We start from the raw sequence: 21,721 nt of genomic DNA on the forward strand, positions 1-21,721 counted from the left end.
ACATGCTAGGCAGCTGAATTGATTATCATACAGCCAATTGTAAACATGTTCTGCCTTTCTCCACGCATATTCAGAATGCCATCTTTGGATGCATGTGGCGTAACCCTGGGCCCCGGGTTCCTCCTGCCACAACTCCCCCTTTCTGTTTATAAAAGGGACCGTGCCTGTCTTAGGTTGTCCACAGCAGAGCAACATCCTTACCCGTCATTGGACAATGAGGCTCTAGCCCTCATTTCCTGTCTTAGGTTGGTATGAGCTCCCCATGGATCTTACTCGTCATTGGCTACAGGTCCAGTATAATAAACCAGAATTGGGGGGATAGGCCAGCATCAATTGTGACAAGAGCTTGGCGAATAATGGCTGTTTTTCTGCACGGATGTATATGCATTTTGTATATGCACAGGACAGATACAACACACAAGAGACCTCCCCTGGACAAAAACCCAAACCATTCTTTTCCCCATAGAACAGTGGACTGCAGAAATGTGGCCAAATGCTGTAAAGTTAGGAGAATATAGAACAGAAGAATTGGTAAGGGGTACAGGATAGGGCCACATCTACTATCCCCCATAGTTCACGCGAGTCTCCTCCGTTAATTTGGCAAGGATTCGCCAGCACCATCAGCGGGAGAAGCCTCCTCATCTTCTTCCTGTTTTTGGATCTCTGTTGAGGCCTTGACCAATCTCTCCGGCACCCAAATTGGCGATTGTGTGTCCTGTGAGAAAACACAAACAGACCCTCGGGTCCAGATTAATACCGGATCTGGGTCTTTCCATTGTCCTGATAGAATGTCCTTCCAGAGCACTTGAGGTAGATGCTTTTTATTAGGCTCTGAATGATGGTCAGCAGCCGATCAGCCCTCAGAATCAAGATTTTAAAAATTTAAAATGAACAAGACAACAGACAATTTGTCCTTTGGGGATCTGGATGATGCCCCTATTCCCCCTTTTTGTTTATAAAGCATGTTTTTAAGCGTTAAATGGGCACGCTCAACAATGCTTTGTCCAGTAGGATTATAGGGAATTCCTGTGACATGTTGAATATCAAAGGTGGAACAAAATTGTTTAAAGGCCTGGGATGTGGATGTATATCCAGGACCATTATCTGTTTTAATTTGTTTGGGAACTCCTAGGATGAATAAAGAGTGTAAACGGTGTGTTATTACATCTTTGGATTTTTTCTCCAGTAAGCGCAGAGGCCATAATAAATCCTGAAAAGGTACCAATACACACATGAATGAATTGTAGTTTTCCAAATTCTGAATAATGAGTTACATCCATTTGCCAAATATGATTGGGCTGAAGCCCTTTTGGATTTACTCCTAACGAGGGGTTAGGAATAAATGTAACACATTTAGCACAAGACTTGACTATGTCCCGAGCTGTTGCCTTAGTAATTTTATAGTGTGTGCGTAGAGTGGAAGCACTTGCATGAATTTGGAATGAAAAGTTTTTGCATTTTCAAGTGTATTAAAGATGTGTGGGTCTCTGGTGGCCATGTCTGTTAAGTCATTGTGTAAACTTAAAGGACCTGGAAGGCCAGTATGAGCCCGAATATGCCCAATAAAAAAAGGATTTTTTTCTGTCCCAAATAAGTTTTTGTAAACTTTGCAAATATTTAGTAATAGTGGAGGTGAGGGAAATCATACCAGTTAATTATAAATTTTGAACAGTATCAACAATGTATTTGCTATCAGAGAATAGGTTAAAAGGCTCATGGTGGGTTTTTAATACTTCTATAGCTACTAATAGCTCCATTTGTTGTGCAGATAGAGTATTAAACAACAATGTTTCTGTAACATTATCTATAGTAATAGCACCCGTACCATTTTTTGATCCATCAGTAAATATAAGGGTAGCTCCTGTAATAAGTTCTTTTCGGGTGACATTAGGAAAAATTATAGGATGTTGACTCCAAAATTGGAGAAGAGGTTCAGATGGCAAATGATTGTCAAACACAGCAGAAGTACTAGTCAAGACTATAGCCCATGAATTTGATTTATTAATAAGATATTGTATCTGATCAGTAGTATATGGAGTAGTGATAGTTGAGGGATGTGATCCAAAGGTGAAAAGGGATACTTTTAATGCCTTAACTATTAATTCTGCCACAGATTCAGTAAACAAGGCTAAGACCTTGTTAGGGGCATAATTCATGTGAACCCATAGAATAGGACCCTTTTGCCAAAACACTCTTGTGGGTAACTTATTTGTGGCCAAGACAATGAATGATAAAGTCTTAGTTAGGTCAATACAATCAAGATGAGCCTTTTCCATAGCTGTTTCAACAAGCTTGAGAGCTGTTTGAGCCTTAGGGATAAGCACTCGCTTAGAAAGAGGGTCAGAATCACCTTTAAGAATATCAAACAGGGGGCCCAAACTTGAGGTGGTTAAATGAAGGTAAGGTCTAATCCAATTAATATCACTCAAAAGTTTTTGAAAATCATTTAAAGTTCTAAGCTTGTCCACCTGAACGGTAATTTTTGCGGGTTTAACCATAGTTTGATTTATGATAGATCCCAGGAAGTTTTTGGTGTTTGTGATTTGTACTTTATTAATGGCAATATGTAAGCCCCATCTTTCAAGTGACTTTAGGAAGGAATTATAACATTGCTTTAAGATAGGCTTTTCCTTATGAGCAAGCAAAATATCATCCATATAAGGATAGATTAAAAGTTGAGGGTTAATTTGTTGATACACACCGGGGTGGAAATTAATCTGATTACCTTGCCCTTCATATGGTCCTTGGCCTGTCAGAATGTTTAGGTTCCATTGAGGATTGCCCGCAACTGCATTACATTGGGCAGTATCAGAACATAACTCCTGGTTAGCCACCTTCCATTTTAATATGGCTGTGCTTTTGTTAGGATTGGAAGCCATACCCAATCCCCTTAAAGTCTGATCTGCCTGTTGAAGTGGCCAGGTTTGGGTCATTCTGTAATTTTGATAATACTTTTGTCAGCCCCAGTATCTAATAAGCCCTCAAAACTTTTGCCTTCTATCACTAACTTTGTCACAGACCTATCTTTTAAACCCCATGTTAACATGACCATATTTTGGCCAGTAGAACCTAACCCTTTATTTCCCCTAATAATATTTTTTGATGGATATTGATCATAGCAACTGGGTAAGACCAACAGTTGTGCTATGCGATCACCCTGAGCTATTATTGCTACACCTCTTGGTGAAGAAGCAAGGATTTTTATTTCTCCTGTAAAATCAGGGTCTATAACTCCAGGGACAATATTTAATCCTTTTAAAGCAGAAGAACTCTTCCCCAGAACTAGTCCCACTGTTCCTTTAGGTAATGGGCCGACAGCCAAAGTTGGTATTGGCTGTACTCCCATCTCTGGAGTTAATACTGCTCTGGCAGAGGCACAGAGGTCTATGTCTAATATTTGATGATATCTCTGATTGTTTTGATCTTCAAATACTGGGAGTATTGGGAACACTGATCGAGATTCTACAGCAGCCCACTGTCTGGGGGCCTCTCTTGTGCAGCAAGTAAATGCACCCTTACAACTTGAAAAAGGGCGATGATCTGGATTATACGCCAGAGGGCGTGGTGCGGTAGGGGTTAAATGCCACTGAGGTAACTTCTTTTCTGGCTCTGTCTCGGATTGCTCCTGTTCCTCAGAGTCTGAACATCTACTTTCTCTTTCAGAAGCTTGATTTGATTGTTCTTTTTTTACAGTTTCTAATATCTTTTCCCCTTCTCTTAACTGTTTTTGAGATTTTGGTTTTTTGGAAGTCAGACAAAAACGAACTAATGTCACAACAACAAACAGAAACCAAACAAGAAAAGGTAACACAAACATTAATTTACACATATTTGTTATGGGACGTCCTTCGCTGTCTCTTGGGACAACCTTTCAATATATTCTCTCTCTAGGAGAATCTTCTGCTAATAATTCCTCTCTAGGGGACTCTTTTGTTAAGACCTTAAGGCCACTGTTTCCTCAAATAGGGAAACCGTCTCATTAATTACGCTAGCGAAACTGTTTTTTCGTTTTTTTTTTTTTTTTTTTTTACCTGAGCTCTCACCAATTTCTAGTTCCATCCTCGTCTGATCCCAGTCGGGGCCACAACTTACGGAATGCTGGCGCAGCTTCTTCCCTGTACAGGCCACCACTTGCGAAGAGCTGCTGCTGCTTGCCAACAGGCCGCTTCAAGCGGCTCCGCTTACGCCACTTCTCGCGCTTACGGCCCGACCAGAGGGACAGAAGACACGGTACTCTTTAGAAGTTCATGAAGCAGCTTTCCATTTATTCAAATAACACCCTCAATATATAAGCAGTCTCATGCATAAACAATTGTAACCAGATATGTCCATCCAATCCTATTAAAGGTCAAGCGATCACAAGCTCAAGCATACTTTTAAAGTATATCTGTCCACGCGCTAGGCAGCTGAATTGATTATCATACAGCCAATTGTAAACCTTTCTCCATGCATATTCAGAACGCCATCTTTGGATGCACGTGGTGTAACCCTGGGCCCCGGGTTTCACCCACCACAACTGAGCTGCTTCCCTCCACCACACTCTTCTGCCTTGATGCTCAGCCTTACCTCCAGCCCTGAGGAATGCAGCCAATTGCCTATGAACTGAGTCCTCTGACACTGTGAGCCCCAGAATAGCTTTTCCTCGTCTAGAATTGTGCTGGTCGGGTCTTTTGTCTCAGCAGCAAAAAAGCTGACTAAAACAAGGATTAAGTTCAACATACTTTTTAATGACATATAACACCTCCTTGATTCTACTTGAGGTACCTCCCTCAATCTCATCTTGTCCTATGCCCCATTAGCATTCCTCTAATCAACAATGTGGAAATGCTTTGATTTCTCTAAATGTGAGTCCTACTGTACGTGCATGTGTTATCAGAAGTGGGTGAGGAAACAAATAATAGTTGAAACACTAGTTGCTGATAATTTTTATAGCATTTTGAGAACATCAAACTAGATATCTGGTCAACTATATGTCAACTGGATAATAAGTTTAACAAAGTTCCAGAGACAACAAAGACAAGGATAGTTAAAGTACTGAAAATCAAAAATAGAAAAAAACAATAGTAAAAGAATATTAAGAAAATAACACATACAGAGGGGAACAATTATAAGAATAAACATGGACCTCATCAGAGATAATTCAAGTGAGACAAAAATAAAAACAAATGTAAATTGTTGAAAGGAAGTAAAAATCAATAAAGAATTCTAAATTCAGTGAAAATACCCTTCAGAAAAATTACCTATTTTCAAATAAAACTAAATGAATGTATGCCAGAAGTTGAACTTCAGAAAACATTAAAGATTTCTTTATACTAAAGAAAAATTACAAATAAAAAAATAAGGAAATTTACCAAGGAAATAAAGAACAATAATTATGGAAACCTATGAAATAAATATATAAATTTTTCTTTTATTTTGTATTTTCAAAATACATAATTAACAACTTCAGTAGTAAAACAACAATATAATACAAAGGAGGAAAATGTAAAAAAATAGAAAAAGTCATTATAAAATGATATACATAAAATTGATCGTATCAAAATTAAATTAATTATTCCAAATTAAATTCTTATAAAAAAGCAAATCACAATTATATGATATTTACAAGTCTTATATTTAGTTACAAAAGCAAAAACATGAGAATTTGTGTATGACACAAGCACTACTCTTAAAACTAAAATAGCTATGTCAATTTCAGATGAAGTACATTTTATAAGACAAAGAGTCTTATGTAATCTTAAAGAAATGAGAGACGTTTCACAATGATGAAAGGGTCATTTAATGAAGAAGGCATAAACATCAAAAATGTGTATGTGCTTTTGTATTGCCAAAAAGCAATTAAATTATAATAGTAATACTATGTACAATGTTAACAAAAACTTTGAATATCTGGAGATACCTTTAAACAATATCTGCAAACTTCCACATAGAAAATTATAAACACACTTAAGGGAAATTAACAATATCCAAATAAAGGCAGTGGCACACCATGTTCATGCATCAAAAGACACAGTATTTCAAAGTGTCCTGTCTTCCAAAAATTGATCTGTTGATATAAAGTAAACCCAATCAAAATTGCCCCAGGCTTTTGTGTATAAATTAATGGATGGATGCTACAGTGTATATGAAAAAGCCTAGAATACTTTTTAAAAAGTTGAAAAAGAACAACAGAAAAGAATGTTCATTGCCAAATTTCAAGACTCATTATAAACTTTCAGTAATCATGACATCCTGAAATTGGCAAAAGAAGATATTTCGATGATTTTAACAGAATACAGAGTCCAAAAATACATAATCACTTACATGTTCAATTTATTTTCAGTAATAATGCTAAATCAATAAAATGGAGAAAAAAGAAAAATATTTCCATTAAATGAAGCAGAAAATAATTCTATAATTTGGATTTGGAATGTCTCTCGAGGACCCATGTGTTAAAGGTTTGTTCCCTAGCTTGGTACTATCTGTAGGTAGTAGGAACTTCAAGAGGTGGGACCTACTAAGAGGTCTTCAGATCATTGGAGATATGCCAGAGAAGGGTATTGTGTTACCCCTTGTCTCTTCCTCTTCTGTCTTGATTTCTTTCTGAGCATGAGGGGAATGATTTTGCTCCACCATGTGCCTTCAACATTATATGCTACCTCATCAAAGACCTAAAAACAATGCAGCCAACTGATTATGGGATGGAACCCATAAAACTGTGAACCAAAATAATCCTTTTCTTTTAAGTTGATTATTTCAGATGTTTGATACAGTAATAGAAAACTAACAAAGCCATATCGGAAAAAAAAATCCAAACAGAATAGATAAATTGCGTGGTACATACAGATATACAAATGAATATTGATTATTAATAAAAATGAACAAATTGCTGTTACCTATAATGCCTTGAATGGATCTCTAATAAAGTATAATACATGGAAAAATTCCTTGAAATAAAATATTACAAGGGCTTGATTATAAAAACAGAAAACAGATTGCAGGAACTGAGCATAGGGGCAAGACATTATCAGTGAAAAAGCATAGAATTCTTTGAGGTAATAGGAATGTTCCCTATCTTGATTGCAGTAATTGCTAAATAATAGTATCACTTGTGAAAATGAAATACTGATATTGTAAGTAGAGTAAATTTTACTTTATATTATTTGTACCTTAATATATCTGACTAAAAACCTTAAGCTGGAGAAACTTACCACATGAAGAAACTAATTTATTGTTTGTTTTGTTTTGTTCCTGCCAGCTGGAAATGTGGTTGATTGGAATAAATCAGGTGTGTGGGTAACTAGAATTTACATTATAAACAACAGATTCTTTCTCTAAGAATTTTTTAAATGATTTTCTCACTTCACTTATAGTTAGTGATTGTCAAATTTAATTAAATTGCTGTACTTTTGAATTGGTTCAGCAGTTCAGATGGGCATGGTCAATTATTTCTGTTGTCTTAACAATATATTATACTGTGTGGTTATCCAATTGATTTTGAATGGTAGATTGGCTATCATTCCAGAGGACAGGAAGTAGTTACCACAGAAGTCGATTTGAATATATATACTTCCAGAATTAACTCTCTGAAGCAGAGATGGCTTTAATTATTGTTAATTGGAATACCCTCATTAATTTATAGGCATCATAAGCATTGTGGGGGATGAAGCCTATATATCCTTTAATAGAAGAATAAAACAGAAGAAAGTGACCAAAAAAATTTTTTTAATATTTATGACAAACAATGGTTAAATACTCTTAAACAATGGTAATTTTTGATATTTGAAGAACTGATAAGCAGTGCGTGGTGACAATTTTGAGAACACATGAATTTCAGTATCTGTAACCTAACACCACCACCACAACCTGTGCTCCCAACAATCAACAATGCCTTTTTTATTAAACTCAATTTATCTATTTAAACATTTATTATACGAAGGCTGTAGATGGAGGATACAAATTTACAAATATGACTTCAGTATGACAGGAAAATTTGCAAAGGAAAAAATAACAACATAAAAATAACATTTAACAATGACAACAACAGTAATAATAAACGCTGTAAAGAGAATGTCTGTCTAGTGATAAAATGTTAGGAACAATAAGCAATGCAACTATAATCCAAACAATATTGGGTCTTACTTAAATGACGATGTAAAAATTTAAAATGATATTTCTTGGAGGAAAGTTTAACAGATGCCAAAAGGTGACCTATTTTAACTACTATGTACAGCAGGGGGAAAAAAAAAACTTATCTAAAAAATAGGTGTAATGATCCTTGTCATTTCAAAGTTCATAGTGTACACCATCTGAGCTTAAGGATCATCACCGCTGCCATCACCATCTGCATAAAATGTATAAACATATGTCATGTATACTTAGGTAGAGATAAATGTTGGGGCAGACCCAAAGTGGCTACAGTTAAGCTCCCTCACCCAGACTTCAAGCAAACTATACTCTATTTATAGTGTAGAGCCAGCTATGTTATGGTTAGTCAAGGCCAGAAACACTTTGATTCATCATATATATTCAAGGTCATAAACATTAACTTGTGAGTATGGGCTCCTTATGTAACCTGTTTATAGTGTGCCTTCTTTGTTTGGCCTACATATATAAAGGGCCTATGGAAAAGAAATGGGGGTTCTTAGAAGGCTAAAATGGAACTGACTGGGGGCTAAAGCTGAAGCTGAATGCTGTTATCACCTCTGAGGAAAGCGTGTCTACTATCTTAACTGCATCTTGCATCTTCTTTCATCTACTAAACCCTGCACCCTTTTTTCCTAGGTACAATACCCTACACACACACACACACACACAAAAAAAAAAAAAAAAAAAAAAAATGTGTAAGTCATATTTTATGAATCAAAATCAGAGATTACAGAGTTTGTTTCCTGAAGGGAGAGCAGACAGTCATGCATACATCAGAATGGGACAAGAATGTAAACACAGCAAAGGGAATACAGGAAGAATTAGTGACCATAACTCTAATTAAGGTCATCAGCACTTCATTAGCAAGCATGGACTGGTCAATAATGCACACAAGAGTGTCAAGGACTATGATGAATTTGAAATTTTTTTCTACTTGTAAGGTAAAAAATAAACCTGTGACAGTTTCATGGGCACTGGCAGAAGACATAAGATTACTTGTTCCAAGACAAAGGACTTATTACTCAGGAAACAGCAAGCAGCACAAGTTTCATGTCTGTACCTTCTTCATTTGACCCCAGTTCCCAAAGTGGTGATATAAAGCTATCCAGGTGGATCTCATGCACTCCATGGATTTCTGTCAGCTGAGAAATTCCAAATTCATGAAACTTCAATCATCTATAACAAGTAACAAGAAAATCTGCCCCATTTTTGTTCCAAACAGAGATGTTATTTTTGTTATACTGGGTGGGTAAAAAATGTTACCCTTTGCTCCATAGAGAAGGAAAACAAATTCTGTGCTTTTCTCTATCTTCTAAGGCTATTTACCATGGAGACATCCTTGAAAAGATGCTCAAAATATATTCACAAATGTGAAAAACCCACAGAAAGAATATATCCCAACAATTAAATGTACGTATAGAAATGTGTAAATGTACTGATAAGATCATTTGTATTTCACTGTACATAAATATGCATAATAATGTGATGTTTTCATTAAAGCGTACTGAGAAGGTCATTTTCAAAATTCTGGTTTTATCATCTTCATGAAGTACTACTAGGAATCATTTTTAGATGAGGATATAAAATCTCTTAAGACAATATTTTATACTTTCCTGGGATTTGCACTACTTTGAGAATGTCTGAAGAAACAGTTTGTATTTGAAAGAAATAACTACAAGAATACATTAATAAAAAAGAACAAACATCACTGTAGGTCTTTATGTGGATTGGCTCCAGTATTAGGAATGAAAATTGGAATCTGAGCAAAATATAATGAAGAGTTAAGCCTTTTGTCTCAAAGTTTTAAGAGTGAACCTAGGGATTCTGAAGAAAAGAAAATTAAATGTTTTCAGAGAATCAGTTGTTTACTAATTAAATGAGTATTTATTAACTGATATAGGTAGTAGATATAGAATTGAGTTTGACAGCTCTTGTTCTCATGGACTAATCATTTTAGAGAAAGGAGACAGACATTATGCAATAAAACTAATAACTTGACATTGTGTTCATCCTTAAAGATTAAGATCAAAGCTTGTATTTTTCATTATAATGATTAAAGATGGCAAGAATTAAAGGATGAGAGAAATTTAACCATGAGAAATATGGAGAAGAGCTTTCTGGTCAATGATACTCTGAAACTTTTGCAAGAAATGTGGACCAGACTAGAAGAGAATAATAGTGGAAAATTATGCAGAGTACTGGAGGATGAATTTACTTGGGGTGTTTGTAGACTATAGTAAGGAACCCAGTTTGATAGACATGATTTTCTATGTATCTAAAAATCCTTTCTCCCTGTTCTAGTACCAGAGTTCCTCTCTTCAATGGAACTGAACTCTTTCACTAGGTGAAGGGAAAAGTATCTGACTCAGACTTGCACAGCAGTGTTGTATACCCCAGCCATCATATTGGAAGACAATGAGTGCTCTCTCTAAACAAGATCACTCAGAGGCACTTCTGGGATTTCTCTCGGAGAGATACTATAATAATTTACTTATTTTATTTTATCCCAAGAATCAAATAATCAGAGACATGTAAATCTAAGATTAAAGAGACTGAAAATCTTTGAGATTTAGGGTCCAATCATGTCATAGCCATAGAGTTCCATACACCAATATATTCCACATTTTGGTTAGCTGGTTTATTTTAAGTTTGTTACTTGGCAACAGAAAAATTAGTCTTGGATAATAGGCAAATGAATACTTATACAGCCCAAAAGATGTTTTTCATTCTTGCCTTGATTTTGAGGCAGAAGTATATGTGAAGTCCTCAGAAATTCTCCATTTACTAATGGTGTTGATTTATCCAAAATACAATTTTAACACTTAATGCAGAGTAGTTTTTAATGCTCTGAGATTTCGTTGATGATTCTGAAGTCTCCATAGAATACAAAAGGGACACCTCCTTTTCAGTGAAATGCATATCTGGATTAAAGAAATGCTACACTTTGCAGGGGTTCTAAAGTTACAGCTCTTTAGTGATATACCTCTTTCAATTCACTTACACAGGAATTTTTTAGTATATATTTGCTGAAAGATGGCTACATTAAATCATGTTATGTTGTCATCTGCCTCAGGTTTTTCTCCATGTTGAAATGTTCATCTGTTGCTTTTGCCTTATTAAACTCTTGTGGTGAGTTGTATACCAAAATTTCTATTTCCCCTCCCTTACCACATGGCCTTGAGCATAATTCTCCTAGTCAATATTCTTACAAGTGCTGACAACTTTACTTACCACCAGTATGTAATTCTCTCTAAAATTTGTCACTAGTTCAGTCTTCTTGCTAATGTATGGGGCTAGAGATCCAGTAACTCATTCATCTTCTTTATCTAGGATAACAAACTTATCTCAACATTTAACATGTACCACGTCAAAACATGTGTCATGCCATAATTTCCTTCACTTCCCAAATTGTCAATTTCATTTTTAACTTTGCTATTTCTATCTTTGCAACTACTAAAATAGTCTAAATACAGATACTTTTACCTGGATTTTTGCAATGTCCTCCTCACTGGTTTCTATGAAATTAGTATGACTCCCTCCAATTGCCACTTCATACTCCAATGAAAAATAATCTAAAACTCAGTCTTATCATTCCATTCCCATTAGTAAAATGCTTTTATGCATTATCATCAGTCTTTGCATAAATGCAAAACTTCTAAACATGACCTGAAAAATATCTTGCCCTCCAAACTACCCACATCTCAAACCACTTGCCTAAATCAGCTTCATGTTTGCACCTGTAAATTATGATATCCAGCTGCTCTTCTTATCTTTTCTCTCTGATTTCAATATTCCAATATCCCACTTCCTTTCCACTATAAGACTTCATAACCAGAAATGGGTAAATATTTTTGTTTTCATTATTATTTTTTAATAAGCTATGGTGCAGAATGCATGTTTTATAAGTAGAGAAGAGCAGAATTAGAATTGAGGCTTGAGAGACCTTTTCTTGATAAATAAGATAAATCTCGATTATAGGAAGGTGTCCAGAGTTATGCCTACCTGTAATATGCATAGTGTAATTAGTAAGATATGGCACACTGGATGGACTTTGCCCCCCCCCCCAATTTTTTTTTTGTAAGGAAGGGGTAAAATACCTTGATTATTACTGATATAATTGTCTAAGTACAGATATGCACACTAAATCTGTCCTGGAATAGATTTTTATTAAAATTTTATTAAAATTTGCTGGATCTGAGCCTGTACCTCTTGTTAAGGACCATCTTAATTCCTTTATAGGTGGGTCAAGATTGGAAAAAAAGGTAATTTTTATCACTTTAGGTATTTTTCATATGAGGCTGTGATACAGTTGAATAAAAGAAGAAGTTGTCTCTAGGATTTACTAAGTGATAATAAAAACCTCTGGCTACTGCTATAAAATATATTTTTCTTGGAGTAACATGAGAGTGAAAATGTCAGAATGTTATTATAGATGAGGAAAGGGATTATCAAATCCACCTTTCTTCATTCCTCAAGGAGTAGCCTAATATCTCTACATCGCTTTTGGACAGCTCACTTTGCCCTATAGCTATGAGTTAAAACCTTACCTAGTCTTTCCTCTACATAATTCTGTTACCTGAAAACCTAAGATTTCAGACATTAACCTCCGATCTTTATACTTGAAAGATTATGAACAGAAAATCTAGACCCTATATTCATCTGCATACAAAGTCATGCACAATGAAATTCCTGAGAGAGAATACAAAAATTGCCCTAGGAATCTTGCTTCTTTCTGGTTTTTCAGTTCTACTCAGCTTCTTAACAGATTGGTAATTAATTCCATTCTATGGGCTAAGGAGAATGTATCCATCTCAACTGTGATGTTTCAAATAACACTGTCTTTATACATTTGGTGTTAAACTGAGAAACTTAGAAAATAGGCAGAAAACATGTTAATTTCCTTGCTTTCTCTCATACATGGAACTCTCTATGCATTATCTGAATACCACTTTTCTTTGCTAAAAATCAAAGGGTAGTTAGAATTAGCTAGAGAATTTAGAAGAATTTAGAAGAAACATTGCATGGAAAAATCTTAGAATAAGAATTCAAAATAGGTATGAAATGTATATGAGAAAGGGAGGAAGAAGAAAAATAAAACAAGAGAAGGGATGACAAGGAGGAAGGGAAGAAAAAATAAAAAGAAATAAAGATACTTCCAGTTCATATATATGATTTTTCTGAGAGACACATAATGATACCCAGCAGTAGAAATTCTTTAATATCACATGTCTGAGTAAATTCTACATTTAGATTGGTCAGTTCTATTTTTGGCTACTGATAAAGAATAAGATATCAATATAGTAAGAGAAAAAATTCTACTAATGAGAATGAAACTGAACTATTCCACACTATTTCTATGAAGCATTAAACATTTTAAAATATTTTATGATTTCAGATTCAATAAAAATTCATCTTCAGAAACTGATGATTTTTAAATAATTTCTTCCCATGGAGAATACACCATTGGAATAATAACAAATGTTTGGAAACATTTTTACAGAATGCTGAGACATTTTCTAAGATCATTTTTGGTAGCTAGCTGGGAAGAAAAAAGATAACCACTGATTTTCTCCAAATATCCACATATCATTTCCCACTCCTGGACCTGGAAATATTTTTTATAGCTTGAAAATAATGTCAGAAACCTCTTCTGCTGGATTTAAAAGCTGTCTTCATGGTCATGTGAAAGAGGATTAGGACAGCTGTGGGAAAAGCAGGTCTGGATCATGCTTCAAAGCTGCCACTGTAAAAGATGAGTCATGACTACAGGGTTCCTCTAGCTGGGACAAGGCCAGTGTGGTGCAGGCAGGCCTCAGCCTTGGAGGATCTACAAAATGAAAAATAAATGAATGTATTCTGCTGCTATAGAATACACACTATTTCAGGCTTAAAGAAAGAAAAAAATACTTTCATGTCTTTGTGTCTACTTCATTAGGGAAAAAAATAGAAAAAATGTGCATTTCATAATTGACTCTAGGGTATTTGCCTCTGGGAAAAAAGCAACAATTGTCTTTATAATAAATACATTCATTGAGCTGTTTTTAAGTAGCAAGACCTCAATTACAAGGAACAGCAAATGGAACAACAAAACCCCCTGATACATGTCAGTGTGCAACTCCCTTTTATCTATTTTTGATTAAAACTAAATGAGATGGTTAATGTGCCTTGAGCACAGTCTCTGCAGTAAATTGGCCATTTGCTTTTCCCCCAAAAGATTCCAGGATGCTTTCCAGGAAAAATAGGCAGAGGAATTAGTTTCTGCTCTGTGGCTGTGACTCTTTCTACATAGCCTCTCTCCCTTCTCGTCTGTACCTCTGTTGAATGTATTATGGGAACTGGAGATGAAAACAAGAACTATGGAATTTCCTCTGAGACTTTTGATCTTCTAGTGCCACCTATTGCTGCTTTTATTACTGATTTGTCTCTAGGATTTTTATTAAGGGTTAAGTGATCCAGGATTTTATATCTTAAATTATTAAGAGCAAGTTGAATTTTCATTTCATATGGAGTGACTTTTAGCAATGCTTTTCTACTGAATAAAATGAAGGAAACAATGCTATGTATAATCTAGGTTTGTAGACTAAAGCAAAGTAATTTCAGTTTTTTTGTTGTTGTTTTGTGAAAAAAGCTTCTTTGGGGGTCTGAATCATCAGACTAGTTATCTTAATTTCTAAACCCAAATGAATGGATCAATCAATATTTAGTAATTCCATCAATTTTAGATCAACCCAAACAACTGAGAATATTGGCAAAGAAAAAATAAGAAAATTGAAAGTTTCTTATTTTTCAATTAAAATGGATTTTTTTATATTTTGCAAAATTTTGTGGCAAAGGATTTCCTCCCTTGTTTGTGTATATACATTCTGCTAGCATTAATATTATAATATTATATGAACATATGAACAAAAGGAAAAGTGAAAATGAACAGCCTTCTGATGCCTTTGATGGTTATAGGTGACAATTCTGTTGCTCAAGAAATCACACACCGTTTTGTCCAATAATATCTATTGTGAATTGTAAAGATAATTTTTACTTGTATAGACACAAGGATCATTTACTAAAGAATATAAATCCTAGGTTCTAAGATCAGAGCACAAAATTTCTGACTTAACCTACTGGTTAAACATTAAAATAAAGTAAATCTTCCACGTGAAATGCGTGTGTTAGAAGGATATTTTGTTAAGTTATAATTACTAACTCCTGCTTGGCAATGTTTTGACAGCATATTCTCATCATGTCAAAACTGGTTATGACTCGTGACTGTTAATCAACTGCAAAACATTGAAGAATTCATTAGTAATCTGAAAACAATGAGAGAAGTGAAAAGGGGTCCTTATTTTCTTAAAAATGATTACATCAGAAACTATATATTGGTGTTTCCTTATGGTGTCTGCGTGTGTGTGTGTGTGTGCACACGTGTGTGTGTAAAGTGAGAAGTCATGTTCTTAGTATCCTATTATCCAAATACAAATTTGACATGAGCTGTTAAATTTAATAACCTTCATTCTTTTGCCATCCTTCTTTCTTTCTCTTCTTTTGTTTTTCTAAACTAGTTGAAAGAAGATATTATGTTCTTGCTCAGAACCTAACATGTGAAATGTATTTTTCTATCCCAAGTAATGGAAATCTTTGAGGCAACCTTTGATCCTATGCTTAGAGAAAGATCATCAAAAATAAGAACAAGTAGAAATTGCTTAGAAAAAAATGAATACATATTATGTTATTGTGACAAAGGATACAGCAGAATTAAGTGCACATCATTTCATTAAATCTCTCTGACTGCAAAAGGAACCTAATTAGAATATAATGGGTAAATGATTCAGCTATAGACAGCATTATTTCATCAACAGTTTTATCACAGAACCAGAAGAGGGCACTCATCTCCAACAAATGAAAGCAGATTTTAAATAGAGCCAGCAATGGAGTTTTTCCTCAAATAAATGAAAGCAAGGGTTTGGCTTCTAATGAATCCTTCATCATAGAGATGTCCAGGAAACTTCAATGATAAATGGTAAACTGATAATTGTTTATAATATCAGATAAAATAAAAACGTACAGCTATTTTTTATTATTCTAGTGGGAGCCAATGATATTAAGCTGATTTTTAAAAATATTATCTTTTACATGGTTTCATATTAAAATAAGGATATAAAAATAATACATTTTACTTGTATATATTTCTTTTTGACTTAAGAACAAAAGAAAATGGCTAATTTCCCAAATTTACTACCACAATAAACAATTTTACTAAAGAAAAATTTTAGAACATGCTCCTAGGAATTTTCTTCCCATCTCTTTCTAGATATCAATAAACATAAATGCAGCTATATATGGGTGATATAGATATATATAGGTAGAGATATGCATATATATAAATATGTTGTTTATAAATCTATTGTGCACTTGTATGAGCTAAACATTAAACATATCTATCGTAACCTAAAATTGTCCAAAACTTTGAAAAATTACAGAAATGCAATATCATGGAAATAGGAACAAAAGAAAAATATGTTAGTAACCAATAGGAAGCAAAACTCTTAAACTGGAAAAAGTCCAAGGGGCTCATTTACAGAGATCTCCTTAAATATGAATGACTAATGTGAATGGAAACCAATAGGATTAGTGCAAGAACCCTAAGCATCTAGAAATCTGTAGAGATTACTGAAACAAATGCATTATAGTTTTCGTAACAAGCTGCTTTAAGGGAACATGATAGCTCTGGAAAAGAAAATAAGGGAATGGAATAAATAACCTGAATCACTTTCCTGTCCTCCTCTGATCTCTTTAAAGTTCATATTAGCCAAATTAGGCATTGATTTTGATGTCCCTGTTTTTAATAGTAGACATCAGGCTTCAGAGATGATTGGAAAAGAATGTAGAGTAGACCTTGAAAAACAGATGGAAGATGTTCAGTCCAATGTTGTTTATCAAATGCCTACATGTGCCAGAAACAGTCTTAGGTACTTTAATGTTATTTTCTTCAATTCCTGAAATAATGCTTCAAGATTGTAATATCATTCCTTTTTTTCTTTTTTTTTTTTTTTTTGGCAAAGAGGAAACTGACTAAAATACAGTATTTTATTGAAGATTGTCATATGTCTAAGGAGTGGCAATGAAGGGATTTTAAATTATTCTTTTTGACATAAAAGCACTTCTGTATTATTGCAGGCACAAACTCAGAATTCAGAATTCTTTGTAAAAATCCTAGCTCAACTACTTGTGAGAACTTGAGAAAGTCACTTAACTTAAAAGCTTATAGCTCCATTTACAATGGTGTCATTATTAGATGTTATAGAAGTTTTGTGAAAATTAAGTATATTATGTAAAGATGATTAAAATAATATGTAACAAGAAAATAAATAAATGCCTAAATTTATACTGTCTGATTTTTGTAGTTCAATAGGAATATAAAGTACTATGATTTCATCTAATTTCAATCCAAAACCAGAAATATAATATGTAAATGGAATTGGTGAGAAATCAAATCTAGTGGCAACTGGGTACACATGATAAAAATCAGGTAGGATAATGGACTTACAACCATTTTGTTCCATGGGTCATCTGCATTCTTTAGTGTCCATGAGAATGTCCCAAAGAAATAACAGTTTTATTATTTTCATTTACTGAATCATTTGATGCCAGAAAAAAACTAATGTGAACTTCATTGATTAGGCTATATTTATTATAACTTAAGAAAAATAATTCCTTTTCATGGTGATGTTTCAAAATGAGAAAATGGAATATTAAAAGGTCCAGATATTTTTTAAGCAATAAGAAGCAAGAAAGATACATTTAAAAAATATATAGACTTTAAATCAAAACTAATCTAAGATTTCATCTTATGCCAATCAGAATGGCAACTGTCAAGAATACAAGCAACAATAAATCCTGGTGAGGAAGTGGGGGAAAAGGTACACTCACACACTGCTGGTGGGAATGCAAAATGGTGCAACCATCATGGAAAGCAGTATGGAGATTCCTCAGAAAACTTGACCCAGCTATCCCACTGTTGGGTTTATACCCAAAGGACAGTGATACAGCCACATCAATGTTTAGAGCAGCTCAACTCACAGTAGCTAAACTATGAAACCAACCTAGGTGCCCTTCAACAGATGAATGATAAAGAAAATGTAATATATATAAATATATATATATAATGTGATAAATACATATAATGAAATATTATTCAGCTTTAAAGAAGAATGAAATTGTGGCATTTGCTGGTAAATAGATGAAGTTGGAGAATATCATGCGAAGAGAAATAAACCTAACCCAAAAAAACAAAGTCAGAATGTTTTCTCTGTTATGCAGATGCTAATTCACAATGGACAGTGGGGGGTATAGGGAAGAATAGAGTTACTTTATATTAGGTAGAGGGGAATGAAGGGAGGGGAGGGGGAATGGAGGTAGGAAGGATAGTAGAGTGAAACAGATATTATTACCTCATGTACCTATATGACTGCATGACCATGTGATCCTACAATATGTACAATCAGAAAAATGAGAAATTACACTCCATCAATGTATGATTTATCAAAATGTATAAATGCAGTCTACTGTCATGTACAACTAATTAGAACAAGTAAAAAATTAAATATATATAGACCTTTATTACCAGTTATGATAGAGTAATAAGATTCAGATTAAACTTCTGTCAGAAAAAAAAAAATAGAATACCTGACAAATCTGTTTATAGACATTAAACCACAAATAGCATGTTTCTGTGATCCTTGAGAAAGGTGAGAAAAATAGAAACCCCTATGTTTGTCCCAGCTATTTGTCTAGGAGCAACTCAAAGTATAGGCACAGGGAAAGATTACCCAAATAGAACTTAGATGGAGAGGTATAATTAAAATTAGGAATTCAGAGTGGCCTGGGAGGTGCTGAACACACCTTTGGAAAAAAATATTAATGCAGAAAATTGTCTGGAAATATGCATAGCAGTTCCTTTGAATGTTTGCTGAGAACTAGGCCACATGTACATAGGAATTTCAAAAAGTCACATAAAGTAATAATCAGAAAATTATTAATCCGAACAATTTCTAAAGCACACATAGATAGGGAGATGAAAGTTATAAGTAGGTAATTTACATGCATGCCAAGGCAAAGTTCAACAACCATTAAAGAAAGCAACAAAATCAAAACACTCAATTAAGTAACATTTATAATGCTCATCATACAATAAAAAATATTTGTTATGCCAATGCAAAATGTTATGCCCTCAAAATTTAACCTTTGTATTTCAAAGTGATAATATTCCAAGGGAGATTTTATTAGCTCCCCTATAAAAGAGACTCCTGCTAACTCTGATATCATCTTTTCGCCACATAAGGATACAATAAAAAGTTGGGTAACTTCAGCCTAGAAGGGGGCCATGACCAGAATCCAACCATGCTGGCATCCTGATCTGAGACTTATGTTCTCCAGAACTGTACAAAATAAATTTCTGTTGTTTATAAGACACCCACCCCACCAGTGGGTGCTTTTTTTTTTTTTTATACTAGTCTGAATTAAGTGATGCTTTAAAAAAAATATATCCTGAAATAAAACAGCAAATATAACTATTTTGTGGAAGTTCTTTAGGAATCTATGACAACTGGGCACTTAAGTGAATTTTTGATGCATTCCTGTTGTAGTTTGGATCTGGAATGTCCCCAAAAGTTCCTGTGTTGAAACAAGGGTCATCGGTAGAGCTTTTAGGAAATGATTGACTTGTGAGGACTGTAACAACATCTGGATGGATTAAAATTTGAATGAACTATTGGGTGCTAACTATAGGCAGGCAGGGCATTGCTGGAGGAAGTAGGTCACTGGGGGTGTACCCTTGGGAATATAACTGTCCCGGACCTCTCCTTCCAACTCCCCCTCCCTGACTTTCTCTCTTAGGCAGACAGGACTGAATCCTTTGAACACTATCAGTCAAAATAATTCTTTTTTCCTTTAAGTTGTTCTTGCCAGATATTTTGATCATAGTAATGAACACTGACTCATAGGGACATACAATTTATGTATATAAAAATTAGTTGTACTTTTACAAAGCCACAAACTGAAAAGTGAAATGTGCCATTTATAATTTATTATTGTATTTACACCTGTCTCATACCTAATTATGCACTTAATAAATATACACAAGAAGATTACAGGGAAAACTACAGAATATCTCTGACATAATATTATAATAACAACAATAATAATAAACCTAAAGAAGTGGAGTATATATTCACATAATGAGTTCAAGACTCACTGATCAAAATATTTATCCTCTCTAATTAATCTCTGGACTCTTCTCAAATCCAATTAAAATGCTGACAGATTTTTAAAATATATTTAAAAAATAAATTATTGCTGCATTATAATTATACACAATAGTGGTATTTATTATGCTATAATCATAAATGCTCACAACATAATTTAATCACTCTCATTCCCCAGTACCTTCCCTTTTACTCCCCTCTTTCTGCTGATCAGCTTGCTCTGGTATGCTAATCTTCTTCCAATTATTATTCATGTTTTTAAAGAAATTATCAAGTTAATTTTAATGAAGTGAAAATTTAAAGGGCCTAAAATAATTAAATGGTAAAATAGAAAAAAATATCTGAAGAATATGCTGCAGACTGCACAGCTGAACCCTAGAAACTGGTGAAGGGTGATGGGGGATTAAGAAAGACACACAGACACTTAGAGAGAGAAAGCTGGGACCAAATGGGTCACCAACCTCTGAAGGAGGAACAGTGACCTGGAGCTAGCTCAGCACGTTTAGTACATAGGATCTCACAATCAGGAAGTTAAAACTATAGGGGCATTGTTCTTTGTGCACTAAAAAGTTACAGAACTAGAAACACTTTTGTACCTGTTCTACTGTTATAGTGCTAGGATCGTCCTGTTATTATTCTGCTGCACCCAGGAAGCCCATTGTACAGAGTTTCCGCAAAGCAGGCAAGTTTGAAGTTTGCAGTCCTTCAAGATATTGTGGTAATGTTGTTATGCTTAGAATTCTCTATCCCTGGAAACTGGTGTCTGAGCTCAAGGTCAAGACTGTTGACTGGCAAAGCACAGTCACAGCTCCAAGTCAGTCAAAGACCATGATCCAAGTTATCACTCTTATCAAGAATACACTCTATTCAATGTTTACCATAATACTTAATAATTAAATTAATGTACTATTGACATAAGGAAAGTATAGTTCAATGAAATACAAGAAAGAAGCCAAAAAATAGATTTGGATAAGAATTTGGATTATTAAAAACCAATTTTTAACAGAAGGTTTCCAAGGAATTCAACAGGATTTTTTTTTTATTGTAAACAAATGGGATACATGTTGTTTCTCTGTTTCTATATGGAGTAAAGGCATACCATTTATGTGTAATCATAAATTTACACAGGATAATGTTGTTTGATTCATTCTGTTATTTTTTCCCTTCCTCCCACCCATCCCAACCCTCTTTTCCCTCTATACAGTCCTTCCTTCCTCCATTCTAGCCTCCCTCTCACCCCCTGTTATGTGTCATCATTCACTTATCAGCGGGATCATTCATCCTTTTGTTTTTTGAGACTGGCTTATCTCAATTAGCATAATATTCTCCAATTTCATCTA

The sequence above is a fragment of the Sciurus vulgaris genome, assembly GCF_902686455.1.
Source record: "Sciurus vulgaris genome assembly, chromosome: 9".
Taxonomy (NCBI): domain Eukaryota; kingdom Metazoa; phylum Chordata; class Mammalia; order Rodentia; family Sciuridae; genus Sciurus; species Sciurus vulgaris.